Raw genomic sequence first — 13,764 nt, 5'->3', positions numbered from 1 at the left:
AGCCTACAAATCCGAGAGAATTCAAGTGAACTGCACAACCAGCAGTGGTAACAACCTTCAACCAACTCACCCCCTAACTACCGCTACACCTCCCAATGACCCTCAACTGACCTGATGTCCCCATCATAAGACCTACCACAAGACCCTCACCTGATCCATCACTAGATATATAGCATCACAAGACCGACCATCACAAGACCGACTGACCACAGAAAGCCCTTATAACAGAACACTACCAACACTGACATTCCATAAACTCTGCTGAAAGTATTACCTAGGCTGGGAACAAAACATATGGAAACCAATCGTCACATCCAAACAATAAAACTTCACCCTCATCCTACACATGATCTATAGATATTTGTCACTATCACAAACTTACCATCTGTCTGCTGGCAATTTTCCAGCAATGTTGCATGTTGTATCAAATGTATGTGAGCATAGTTCCCTCTAAGCTGAGCAGTGAGCAATCGCTCACTTAAAAATCATTATCAACTCAGAGTTTTCCAAACCTGCCCAGAAGCCGAGAGGGAAATTTTATTATTATTTCTGTGTCGCCCAGTCCCGAAGGGACTGTCGCTCAGACACTATACTTTTCCGCCCACCCCAAAAAAAATTTAGAGAGAACACTGTATGTGAGTATACTCGTATATGTTTATGCATATTTATGTGTGCATAGGCATATACATGGATCCTCTGAGAGATGATGACTACAGAGGAAAAGCTGGTGTGATGGATTGGGGTGTGGGTTCTACTTATTTATTTATTATGTATTTATTTATTGGATTTGTATGCCGACCCTCTCCGTAGACTTGGGGCGGCTAACAACAGTGACAAAAAACAGAATGTAAAAATCCAATACTACAAAAGTTAAAAACCCTTGTTATAAAACCAATCATACATACCAAACATACCATGCATAAATTGTAGAAGCCTAGGGGGGAAGATTATCTTAATTCCCCCATGCCTGATGGCAGAGGTGGGTTTTGAGCAGCTTACAAAAGGCAAGGAGGGTGGGGGCTATTCTAATCTCTGGGGGGAGTTGGTTCCAGAGGGTCGGGGCCACCACAGAGAAGGCTCTTCCCCTGGGCCCCGCCAACCGACATTGTTTGGTTGACGGGACCCGGAGAAGGCCCACTCTGTGGGACCTAACTGGTCGCTGGGATTCGTGCGGCAGAAGGCGGTCCCTGAGATAAACTTACCTTCCCTACCAGTTTGCATTGTGTCAGAAGTATGTGCACTGACATCGTATCAGGGAAAAGACCCTCTGTGCATGAACAGAAGCCTTTGTGCACCTGCAGAGGGTTCTTTGCTAGCTGCAGTGATCAGAGGACCAGTTTGGGGGCATAGTCAGTTGGCCATCACTGCCGGTTGGGTGAGGGGGGCAAATTTCTGCCACCAGTTCAGGTGAATCGGTCCGAACCAGCAGCAGCCCATCACTGGATGGATTATAGCAAACCAGCAGTTTCCCAGGAAGGAGAGAGCACATTTCAGAAAATTGAGGGACAGAAAGTGGCAGCCCAGCCCAGGCTTGGATAGGAAAACAGGAAGACAGAGAGAGAATAGCCACACCTTGGAAATTCCCAGGAAAATATCCATTAGGCTGAGAGTAATCAGGGTTTAGTCTGGCAAGCTTCTGCCTGTTGCATACAAGAAAATGAAGAACTGAACTTTGGCTGACTTGTTGTACGTTGTTCGTGGGCTTAGCCTGGCAGATCCCAAATTCTCTGAGTTTCAGCTTTGGTCTAATCATGAATATTTCCTTGTTTCTTTATAACTTCCATAGAGATTTCCCCCCAACGGCTTTGGAGTTGCACGATAAAGAGAACCCACAATCATTCCATTGTGTTTGAAATCCATTCTAGATTTCAGCAATACAGATGCAGGAAAAGGTAAAACATTTGGATTAGTATTGCCTTACCATCCTTTTTTCTTTGCTTATTCATTGGCTGTGCTTTATCTTTTGGGTATATATTCATATATTGTTAATGTGAATTGCTACCCTTTTAATGTATTACTGTTATACTTCTGGGATGATAGAAAAGCAATTCTCTTTACAGAATCTCTAGAAGTGAATATTCTGAATACCTAACTCCCTCCATCTTATCTTTACTCTTCATATTGTCTACTATTGCCAGTCATACATCTGTATGTAAGAAGATTATAAAAAGCTGTAGAATGAGCTGAAGTCTCAATCTTGTATTCTTACAGGTTAGTTATGCACAGACACAATACTTTCACTTTCCTGTAAAAACCACACCAAACCAAAAGAAACTCAAAAGAAAAAAAAGAATTTGTACTATTTCTTTTCTCTTTCCATAATTGTTCAGTTTTGTGTGCATTTGGCATCAGGAATCTTTGGTTTCATAGTTCATTATGGCCAAGAACCTAAAATTCTTTTTCTTTTGGATATAACATTGCAGCTGCCAAGAATCAACAGCCAGAGATAATCATACCCACAATCTCAGTCTCTTGTTCTTTTTTTAACAAATTAACTGCAAGGCACAATTTTTAGTTAATCAGTAACTGGCTGTTGATTTTTAAACAGAGGCAACATCCTAGGTTTTATTTGATGTTCTGTAAATTATTAGAACAAAGAAGGAAATGATGTAACCAAATATGCTGATTACCGTATATAAATTATATGAACACTACAGTCTGGAAATCATGAAGCTTTCTAACTTTGTAACTATTCGCGCACATCCAAGGTCAAATTCTTGCAAAGTGCTGTTTTTCTTTAGTGCAGCATTTCCCAGAGTTGTATTGCCCAAAAGTTTTGGGTTATACCTGCTAATGTTCCTGTAGCATTTCTGACAATTGCTGAACAGGCTAACTAGAGTTGACAGTAGTTCCCATCTCCTACACATTTGGGGCATTGCATTGGATTGAGGTCCTGTATGTCAGGCCTGTCAATCTGGCGGCCCCTGGGCTGAATGTGTTACATGCAGGCCATGCCCACCCCTGCTCCACACAGGCAAAAAAAATCCACAATTGTTCACAATGTGTCACAATATGTCATGAGTCTGGTATCCATGCATTAAATCAACACTGAACTTTTAATTTCTCTACATCAGGCAGAAATAATAATAATGTATGTTCATGATCGAAATTTAAATGATCAAAACATTTAAATATGTTAAAGGGTTAAATAAGGTTCAGGAGGGAAGTGTTTTTTAACAGGAAAGTGAACACAAGAACAAGGGGACACAATCTGAAGTTAGTTGGGGGAAAGATCAAAGGCAACATGAGAAAATATTATTTTACTAGAAAGAGTAGTAGATCCTTGGAACAAACTTCCAGCAGACGTGGTTGGTAAATCCACAGTAACTGAATTTAAACATGCCTGGGATAAACATATATCCATTGTAAGATAAAATACAGGAAATAGTATAAGGGCAGACTAGATGGACCATGAGGTCTTTTTCTGCTGTCAGTCTTCTATGTTTCTATGTTTCATAGGTCAAATAAGGAGATTCAGTAATTAGGAAATAATACATGGAAGAGGAATAAGAGAATCATAGGACTGGAAGGGACCTTGGAAGACTGACGGATTTACTTACTTACTTACTTACTTTATTTATTTCCATCCATCCATCCATCCATCCATCCACCCACCCATCCATCCACTCACCCATCTGTTTGTTTGTTTATTTATTCATTCATTCATTTTGATTTATATACCTCCCAACCGAAGGACTCTGGACAGCTAGTCCTACCCTCTGCCCAAGGCTGGAAACTTTATTCCATCCTAGATAAATGGTTCTCCAATATTTTTTTTCTGGAAAACCTCCAGTAATTCAGCATAAGCATTTTATGGGAAGCATCAACTGCACACTCAAATCGTACCAAATGGATTTCCATAAAATGGGAAAATTCAGAAAGCATGTGTCCAGACCACTTTTTATTCTCCAAATTATATTGTAACGCACTATACATGGTGCAGAAAACCCTGTTCTCTGAATTTTGGGGGTAGATTTATTTATTAAGTATCCCTTGAACTCAATATATGCAGACTTTGGTATATATTGCATTATTAGCCCAGTCTTCTCATAATTTAGCTTGACTCAGGTCACACATCCTAAAGAATGGCATTAGGATTTTTTTTAAAAAAAAATGTGTGATCATTCCAGATGTTTCATTTCCACTTACGGATGAAATGAGCTGCAGATTTTACCCACTTTAAACTAAAGGGTATGTTTTGGCTCTAGAGAGAAAGTCATGTCTGTAGATCATTTCTCATTTCAGAAACTCTTCCAAGGGTTTGAAAGCAATGCTCTTATTTCTTGAGAGGCCATTCATTCTCTGGTACGTATTTGTTTGTTTGTTATTAATATTGCAAAAACACAAGCACAGCTTTGACACACCTGTGGACTTGTAACTAGCCAGCTCCATTTTGATTTCATACTTTCCCTTTCCCTCTTATCCCCTAAAAGCTTTGAAAGCAAACCAAAAACCACTGCATAATAACGAGAATTAGCATAGCTGGAAATGACACCAGCGTCTTGCCAGCAACTTGTCTTCGATGCATAATGTCTTTGTTGCGGTTTAAAAACCTTGCAAGTTCTCAATTGTTCTGACACTTTTTATGGTGTCTTTTAAATGGAAATATTTCAGAGTTTTTGCTACATAAATAAAAACAACACTCTCATTTTGTTCCAGGCTTCAGGTCTGTTTAAAGTCTCTAACATCATTTTTTAAAATAATGTTTTATTGCTTTTAAAACAATAAAACTAGAGAAAAACCAGGAGGAACAAAACAGAGACATATAGATTATTTTAAAAATTACAAGTGGTTAAAAATAAATAAAGACAAATACTGTTGTAATAAAATACAATATCCTGTATTTTAATTTTTTCCTGTTCTATTTTACTTCACAAAGCTTCCATCTGCGTAAATGTAAAGATATGTACTTAAAAAAAATTACTAAACCCTTTTCTGACTGGTTCTATTGGTCTTAATTTTTTTAAAAAAAGATTCTGCTAATTTCCTTTGAAGTCCTCAGAATTCAGTACAAAAGGACTGAGCTGAAGAGGTCTGCCAAGTATTTATTAAATAAGAGTGTGAAATTGAATGTCCATTTCTAGGGGCAATTATACCTCTAATTAATACATGATTGAATGCAAGGGATAAGGGATATTCCTTTCTAAAACCCTGATCTGACCACTTCAGCAAAGGATACTTGATGAAACATGCTTTAACTCAGCCAAGTGCAAAGTATTGCGAGGTTAATCCAATATCATTTTGAATTAATAGTAAAAGACACAGGCTGAATGATACCTGTCTGCAGTGTGATATAAAGGGAGCTTCTTTATATTTTATGATGATCTACTAAAAGGAAGATATTACATTAATCCTCTGTATCACGAGTCTTCCAAGATACTTGAATTATGATTCCTATAAACCCAGCCACGCAGGCACTGAGGTGACATATATTGTCAGCTAAAAATACTTTTGGGCAGTGAGAGGAGACTGTGGCTTTGGTTTTCCATACCTCTCTATTATTATTATTATTATTATTATTATTATTATTATTATTATTATTATTATTATTATTTATTGGATTTGTATGCCGCCCCTCTCCGCAGACTCAGGGCGGCTAACAACAGTAACTAAACAGTATAATCCAATACTAAAAACAGTTAAAACCCATTACAGTGGAACCTCGACATACGAGCAGCTCTACTTACGAGCTACTCGAGATAAGAGCTGGGAGGGGAGCGACATTTTTGTTCGCCTCCCGAGCTCACATTCGGGATACGAGCGCCAAGGAGCTGTCTCCTGAAGCCTAACGCTAACTTCCGCGTTCGGCTTCAGGAGACAGCTCCTTGGCGCTCATATCCCGCGTGTTTTAAAAGGTTGCAGCCGGCCTGGGGGGCTCGAGGGGAAGCTTCCGCGTTCGGCTTCAGGAGACAGCTGCGAAGCGGCGCGCGTGTTTTAAAACGTGGCAGCCGGCCTGGGGGGCTCGGGGGGAAGCCCCCGAACCCCCCAGGCCGGCTGCCACGTTTTAAAACACCCGCGCCGCTTCGCAGCTGTCTCCTGAAGCCAAACGCTAACTTCCGCGTTCGGCGGCAGCGGTTTTTTTTGTTGTTGCACGGATTAATTGACTTTATTTATTTTATTATTTATTTATTACTTAGATTTGTATGCCGCCCCTCTCCGAAGACTCGGGGCGGCTCACAACATGTAAAAAACAAATCATAAGCAATCAGACAAATTTAAAATATTTAAATATTTAAAAAACCCCATATGCTAACAGTCACACACACAGACATACCATGCATAAATTAAACGTGCACAGGGGGAGATGTTTCAGTTCCCCCATGCCTGACGGCAAAGGTGGGTTTTGAGGAGTTTACGGAAGGCAGGAAGAGTAGGGGCAGTTCTAATCTCCGGGGGGAGTTGGTTCCAGAGAGTCGGTGCCGCCACAGAGAAGGCTCTTCCCCTGGGGCCCGCCAACCGACATTGTTTAGTTGACGGGACCCGGAGAAGGCCCACTCTGTGGGACCTAATCGGTCGCTGGGATTCGTGCGGCAGGAGGCGGTCTCGGAGATATTCTGGTCCGATGCCATGAAGGGCTTTAAAGGTCATAACCAACACTTTGAATTGTGACCGGAAATTGATCGGCAACCAATGCAGACTGCGGAGTGATGGTGAAACATGGGCATACCTAGGTAGGCCCATGACTGCTCTCGCAGCTGCATTTTGCACGATCTGAAGTTTCCGAACACTTTTCAAAGGTAGCCCCATGTAGAGAGCATTACAGTAGTCGAACCTCGAGGTGATGAGGGCATGAGTGACTGTGAGCAATGAGTCCCGGTCCAGATAGGGCCGCAACTGGTGCACCAGGCGAACCTGGGCAAACGCCCCCCTCGCCACAGCTGAAAGATGTTGTTCTAATGTGAGCTGTGGATCGAGGAGGACGCCCAAGTTGCGGACCCTCTCTGAGGGGGTCAATAATTCCCCCCCCAGGGTGATGGACGGACAGATGGGATTGTCCTTGGGAGGCAGAACCCACAGCCACTCCGTCTTATCCGGGTTGAGCTTGAGTCTGTTGACACCCATCCAGGCCCCAACAGCCTCCAGGCACCGGCACATCACTTCCACCGCTTCGTTGACTGGGCATGGGGTGGAGATGTAAAGCTGGGTATCATCCGCATATTGATGATACCTCACCCCATGTCCTTGGATGATCTCGCCCAGCGGTTTCATGTAGATGTTGAATAGCAGGGGGGAGAGGACCGACCCCTGAGGCACCCCACAAGGGAGAAACCTAGGAGTCGACCTCTGGCCCCCCACTAACACCGACTGCGACCGGCCAGAGAGGTAGGAGGAGAACCACTGAAGGACAGTGCCTCCCACTCCCAACCCCTCCAGCCGGTGCAGAAGGATACCATGGTCGATGGTATCGAAAGCCGCTGAGAGGTCAAGGAGCACCAGGACAGAGGATAAACCCCTGTCCCGGGCCCGCCAGAGATCATCCATCAACGCGACCAAAGCGGTTTCCGTGCTGTAACCGGCCCTGAAACCCGACTGCTGGGGACCTAGATAATCGGCTTCTTCCAAGGACCGCTGGAGCTGGAGTGCCACCACCTTCTCGACAACCTTCCCCATAAAGGGAAGGTTGGAGACTGGACGATAGTTGTTAAGTACAGCTGGGTCCAGGGAGGGCTTCTTGAGGAGGGGGCGCACAAGCGCTTCTTTATAGAGTGATGGAAAAACTCCCCTCCCCAAGGAAGCGTTGGTAATCTCCTGGGCCCAGCTCCGTGTCACCTCCCTGCTGGCCGAAACCAACCAGGAGGGACATGGATCCAGTAAACAGGTGGCGGAACTCACAGCTCCGATGGCCTTGTCCACTTCATCAGGTGTCACCAGATCAAACCCTTCCCAGACAGGTGGACAAGTACGTGCCCCAGTCACCTCGACTGACTCATTGTCAGTCGACTCTGTTATACAATTGGAGTCGAGATCGGCCCGGATCCGAGCGACTTTATCAGCGAAAAACGTGTTAAAATCCTCGGCACTACTCTGTAAGGGCTCCCCAACTCCCCCCTGGTTGAGAAGGGAGCGGGTCACCCTAAACAGAGCGGCCGGGCGGGATTCCGCTGATGCAATCAAGGCGGCATGGTACGTGCATCTTGCCGCCTTGAGCGCCACTTTGTAAGTCTTAATAAAAGCTCTTACAAGTGTTCGATCGGATTCAGACCTACTCTTCCTCCATCGCTTCTCTAGACGTCTCTTTTGGCGTTTCAACTCCCGGAGCTCCTCGTTGAACCATGGGGCTCTACGGGGTCTAACGCCTCGGAGAGGTCGCAAAGGCGCAATCCGGTCAAGAGCCCCCGCTGCAGCCGTGCAGGCCTCCGCGAGAGACTCCGCCGAACTGTGGACGAGTGCCTCTGGAATAACCCCAAGCGCCGTCTGAAAGCCCTCTGGGTCCATCAGGCGCCTGGGGCGGAACATCTTCATTGGGAAACAATGTTTCGTCATATGAGCGTTCCGACTTACGAGCCTCCTTCCGGAACCAATTAGTCTCGTAAGTCGGGGTTCTACTGTATATAAAAAACCAATCATACACACAGACATATCATGCATAAAATTGTAAAGGCCTAGGGGGAAAGTGTATCTCAATTCCCCCATGCCTGGCAGCAGAGGTGGGTTTTAAGCAGCTTACGAAAGGCAAGGAGGGTGGGGGCAATTCTAATCTCTGGGGGGAGTTGGTTCTAGAGGGCCGGGGCCACCACAGAGAAGGCTCTTCCCCTGGGTCTCGCCAAACGACATTGTTTGGGTGACGGGACCTGGAGAAGACCCACTCTGTGGGGCCTAACTGGTCGCTGGGATTCGTGCAGCAGAAGGCAGTCCCTGAGGTACTATAACAGAGGTGGGTTCAGACCGGTTCACCCAAACTGGTAGCAACCTGCTGGTGACATCATGATGATGTCAAGGAATCAGTTTGGTTGATGCCAGTCTATGGACAGCACCATCTTTTTTTTCTGAATTTTTTTTATTTTTTATTTTGGGAGGGTTTTTCTTCTTCTTCTGAGCATGCACAGAAGCCGAATTTCCGGCACTGCACTGCACATGCATCACCATCTTGTTTTCAGCCTTGGGGGGAGGGAAGGATTTTTATAAAAATATTTTCAGCTCTGAGCATGCACGAGTGTGCATAGCATGCGCGTGCCCACAAGGGGCAGCCACGTGATGTGGAATGAAGCGAACTGGCAGCGAGGTAAATTAGAACCCATCCCTGCTCTAGACATTCCATAGGAAGTATCTGAGCTGATCATATCATAGAAACATGGAAGATTGATGGCAGAAAAAAACCTCATGGTCCATCTAGTCTGCCCTTATACTATTCCTTGTATTTTATCTTAGGATGGATATATATTTATCCCAGGCATTTTTAAATTCAGTTACTGTGAATTTACCAACCACGTCTGCTGGAAGTTTGTTCTAAGCATCTACTACTCTTTCAGTAAAATAATATTTTCTCACGTTACTTCTAATCTTTCCCCCAAATAACCTCAGATTGTGCCCCCTTGTTCTTGTGTTCACTTTCCTATTAAGAACACTTCCCTCCTGAACCTTATTTAACCCTTTAACATGTTTAAATGTTTCGATCATGTCCCCCCTTTCCCTTCTGTCCTCCAGACTATACAGATTGAGTTCATTAAGTCTTTCCTGATAAGTTTTTTGCTTAAAACCTTCCACCATTTTTGTAGCCCATCTCTGGACCCGTTCAATTTGATCAATATCTTTTTGTAGATGAGGTCTCCAGAACTGAACACAGTATTACAAATGTGGTCTCACCAGCGCTCTATACAGCAGGATCAAAATCTCCCTCTTCCTGCTTGTTATACCTCTAGCTATGCAGCCAAGCATTCTACTTGCTTTCCCTACCACCTGACTGCACTGTTCACCCATTTGGAGACTGTCAGTAATCACTACCCCTAAATCCTTCTCTTCTGAAGTTTTTGCTAGCACAGAACTGCCAATACAATACTCAGATTGAGGATTCCTTTTGCCCAAGTGCATTATTTTACATTTGGAAACATTAAACTGTAGTTTCCATATCCCTCAGAAAATCTAAGAAAATAAATTTCTTGTTTGATAGTAAGCCTAGTTTGTTGTTTACAGTGCTTATCAATCATATTTCTGCCAATTATCCCTCACCTCCATAGAACAGGCTTGTCTGATCCTTAATGGCAGAGGAGGCTTCATGAGGATCCCATCAGTCAAATAATTTTGGCTGGCATGGTCCAGAAGAACTTTCTTTGACATGGCCCAGCCCTTTGGAACATCTTGTTCCCTGGGGTGAGATTTGTTAAGATATTCATGAACTGGATCATGAATATGTTATGTCATATTAACAAGGTTATCCAATGAATAGGCATAGCAACTAAGTCAGCCAATAGGAGCTAACCACTTCTGAGCCTGTGCAGAGAATCAAAACTGGAACTTAAGGTTAATGATGGGCGTGGCTACAAGTCAATTTTGCACTCTCCTCTGTTTACTCTTTTCTGTAATGGAACTGACTTCTGCTTGTGTTTACTTGAAGAAATAATCTGCTAATGGTATTGTAAATTCATCTGTTATTATGTTTATAAAGAAATTATTAAATCCAGATGAATCAGTCATCTGTATGTCCTTCTGGTTTTGATTTTTATGCAATTAACTTTAATCAGATTGCTTTCCATCTTCCTGACTTTCCATAAGAGTCTGAAGACCTAGTTCGGTCAGTTGGCTTGCAGCTCTGAGGGGGGAATTTTACACTGTAGGTGGCTGATCAATTAAAAGCAGTACCCTCTGTCTAGTTCTTTGAAATATTGTTTGGATCTGTTACTTGGAACACTGACCCCCACTTCCCTGCCCATATATTCCCCTCCCTCCTTCCCTTTCTATCTATCTCCAGTTATAACTTGTACTTTACTGTAATTTAGTGTGATTTTATATCTAGGGTTTTTAGCAATGGATTTTTATGGGAATAAAATTAATGGGGGTGGGTGGGAGGGGGATAGTGAATGGAATGGGTTTGGTGGGTGGGATTACAGTATGTATGAATTGAATGGTTATGATTTAAATAATACCCTTGGCATACCTGATGCTGGAGAGGCAGGAGGGGAAGGGGCACCTATCTCTGGGGTGGCGGAGGGTCAAAATATTCCGGTCTTGCTGGGGAGAGGCAGATATGGTGGGAGCCTTGGAGCTAACCATTCCAGGGGAAGGAGAGATCGCTGCTTAATAGCGATCCTTTCTTCCGGCTCCTTGAGCTCAACTCAAGATACTGGTGACGAGTGTAATTCTGGCCCTGGGCTCAAGCTGCTGCTGCTCAATGCCAGGTCGGTGGTAAATAAAGCTCTCCTCATCCGGGATTTGATCCTGGATGAGGAGGCCGACCTGGCTTATGTGACCGAAACCTGACTGGGCCCGGAGGGAGGAGTTCCTCTCTCGGAAATCTGTCCAGCTGGGTTTCGGGTATGGCACCAACCTCGACCCCAGGGAAGGGGAGGAGGAGTGGCTATTATAGCCAGGGAGAGTCTTTGCCTGCGTAGGCTCATTGCTCCAGAGTTTGCGGGTTGCGAGTCCCTTCTGGTGAAGTTGGACTTAGGGGTTCAGGTGGGCTTGTTACTCACGTACCTGCCTCCCAGCTGCGTGTCAACAGCCCTGCCTGTGCTGCTCGAGGAGGTGGCCGGGTTGGCGGTGGAGTTCCCCGGACTTATTGTCCTGGGGGACTTCAAACTGCCATCACTCGGCGGTTCCTCTGGACTGGCACAGGAGTTCATGGCCACCATGACAGCCATGGACCTGACTCAAGTAGTTCAGGGTCCGACTCACGAGGGTGGGCACGCACCCGATATGATATACCTCTCTGAGCAATTGAGTAATGGTCTGAGACTAAGGGGCTTAGAAGTGTTGCCTTTGTCATGGTCAGACCATTTCCTACTGCAGCTTAACTTCCTGGCTCCAATCCTTCCCCGCAGGGAGGTGGAACCGATTAAGTTGTTCCGCCCCAGACGCCTGATGGATCCAGAAGGTTTTCAGAGGGCGCTTGGGGTTATTCCAGATACACTCGTTCACAGTTCGGCAGAGTTTCTTGCTGAGGCCTGGAACAAGGCTGCAGCAGGGGCTCTTGACCGGATTGCGCCGTTGCGACCTCTCTGGGGCACTAGACTCCGTAGAGCCGCATGGTACAATGAGGAGCTCCGGGAGTTGAAGCGCCAGAAGAGACGTCTGGAGAAGCGATGGAGGAAGAGTAAGTCTGAATCCAATCGAATACTTGTAAGAGCTCATATAAAGACTTACAAAGTGGCGCTCAAGGCGGCAAGATGCACGTATCATGCCGCTTTGATTGCATCAGCGGAATCCCGCCCGGCCTCTCTGTTTAGGGTAACCCGCTCCCTTCTTAATCAGGGGGGAGTTGGGGAGCCCTTGCAGAGCAGTGCTGAGGATTTTAACATGTTTTTCGCTGATAAAATCGCTCGGATCCGGGCGGACCTCGACTCTAATTGTAAAACAGAGTCGACTGATAACGAGTCAGTCGAGGTGACTGGGGCTAAACGTCTTTGTCCACCTGTCTGGGCGGAGTTTGACTTGGTGTCACCTGATGAAGTGGACAAGGCCATTGGAGCTGTGAATTCCGCCACCTGTTTACTGAATCCGTGTCCCTCTTGGCAGGTTTCGGCCAGTCGGGAGGTGACACGGAGCTGGGTCCAGGAGATTGTCAATGCCTCCTTGGGGAGGGGGTCCATTCCGGCCCTTTATAAGGAGGCACTTGTGCGCCCCCTCCTCAAGAAGCCTTCCCTGGACCCAGCCGTGCTTAATAACTACCTTTATGGGGAAGGTTGTTGAGAAGGTGGTGGCACTTCAACTCCAGCGGTCCTTGGAAGAAGCCGATTATCTAGGTCCTCAACAGTCTGGATTCAGGCCCGGCTACAGCACGGAAACTGCTTTGGTCGTGTTGATGGATGATCTCTGGCGGGCCCGGGACAGGGGCTTGTCCTCTGTCCTGGTGCTCCTTGGCCTCTCAGCGGCTTTCGATACCATCGACCATGGTATCCTTCTGCGCCGGCTGGAGGGGTTGGGAGTGGAAGGCACTGTTCTCCAGTGGTTCTCCTCCTACCTCTCTGGTCGGTCGCAGTCGGTGTTAGTGGGGGGTCAGAGGTCGACCTCAAGGTCTCTCCCTTGTGGTGTACCTCAAGGGTCGGTCCTCTCCCCCCTGCTATTTAATATCTACATGAAACCGTTGGGCGAGATCATCCAAGGACATGGGGTGAGGTACCATCAATACGCCGATGATACCCAGTTATGCATCTCCACCCCATGCCCAGTCAACGAAGCACTGGAAGTGATGTGCCAGTGCCTGGAGGCTGTTGGGGCCTGGATGGGTGTCAACAAACTCAAACTCAATCCAGACAAGACGGAGTGGCTGTGGGTCTTACCTCCCAAGGACAATTTTATCTGTCCATCCATTACCCTGGGGGGGGGGAATTATTGACCCTCAGAGAGGGTCCGCAACTTGGGCGTCCTCCTCGATCCACAGCTCACATTAGAGAAACATCTTTCAGCTGTGGCGAGGGTGGCGTTTGCCCAGGTTCGCCTGGTGCACCAGTTGCGGCCCTACTTGGACCGGGAGTCATTGCTCACAGTCACTCATGCCCTCATCACCTCGAGGCTTGACTACTGTAACGCTCTCTACATCGGGCTACCTTTGAAAAGTGTTTGGAAACTTCAGATCGTGCAGAATGCAACTGCGAGAGCAATTATGGGCTT

The sequence above is a fragment of the Erythrolamprus reginae genome, chromosome 3 (assembly GCF_031021105.1).
Source record: "Erythrolamprus reginae isolate rEryReg1 chromosome 3, rEryReg1.hap1, whole genome shotgun sequence".
NCBI classification, from domain to species: Eukaryota; Metazoa; Chordata; class Lepidosauria; order Squamata; family Dipsadidae; genus Erythrolamprus; species Erythrolamprus reginae.
Note: the sequence above shows the minus strand (reverse complement) of the source record.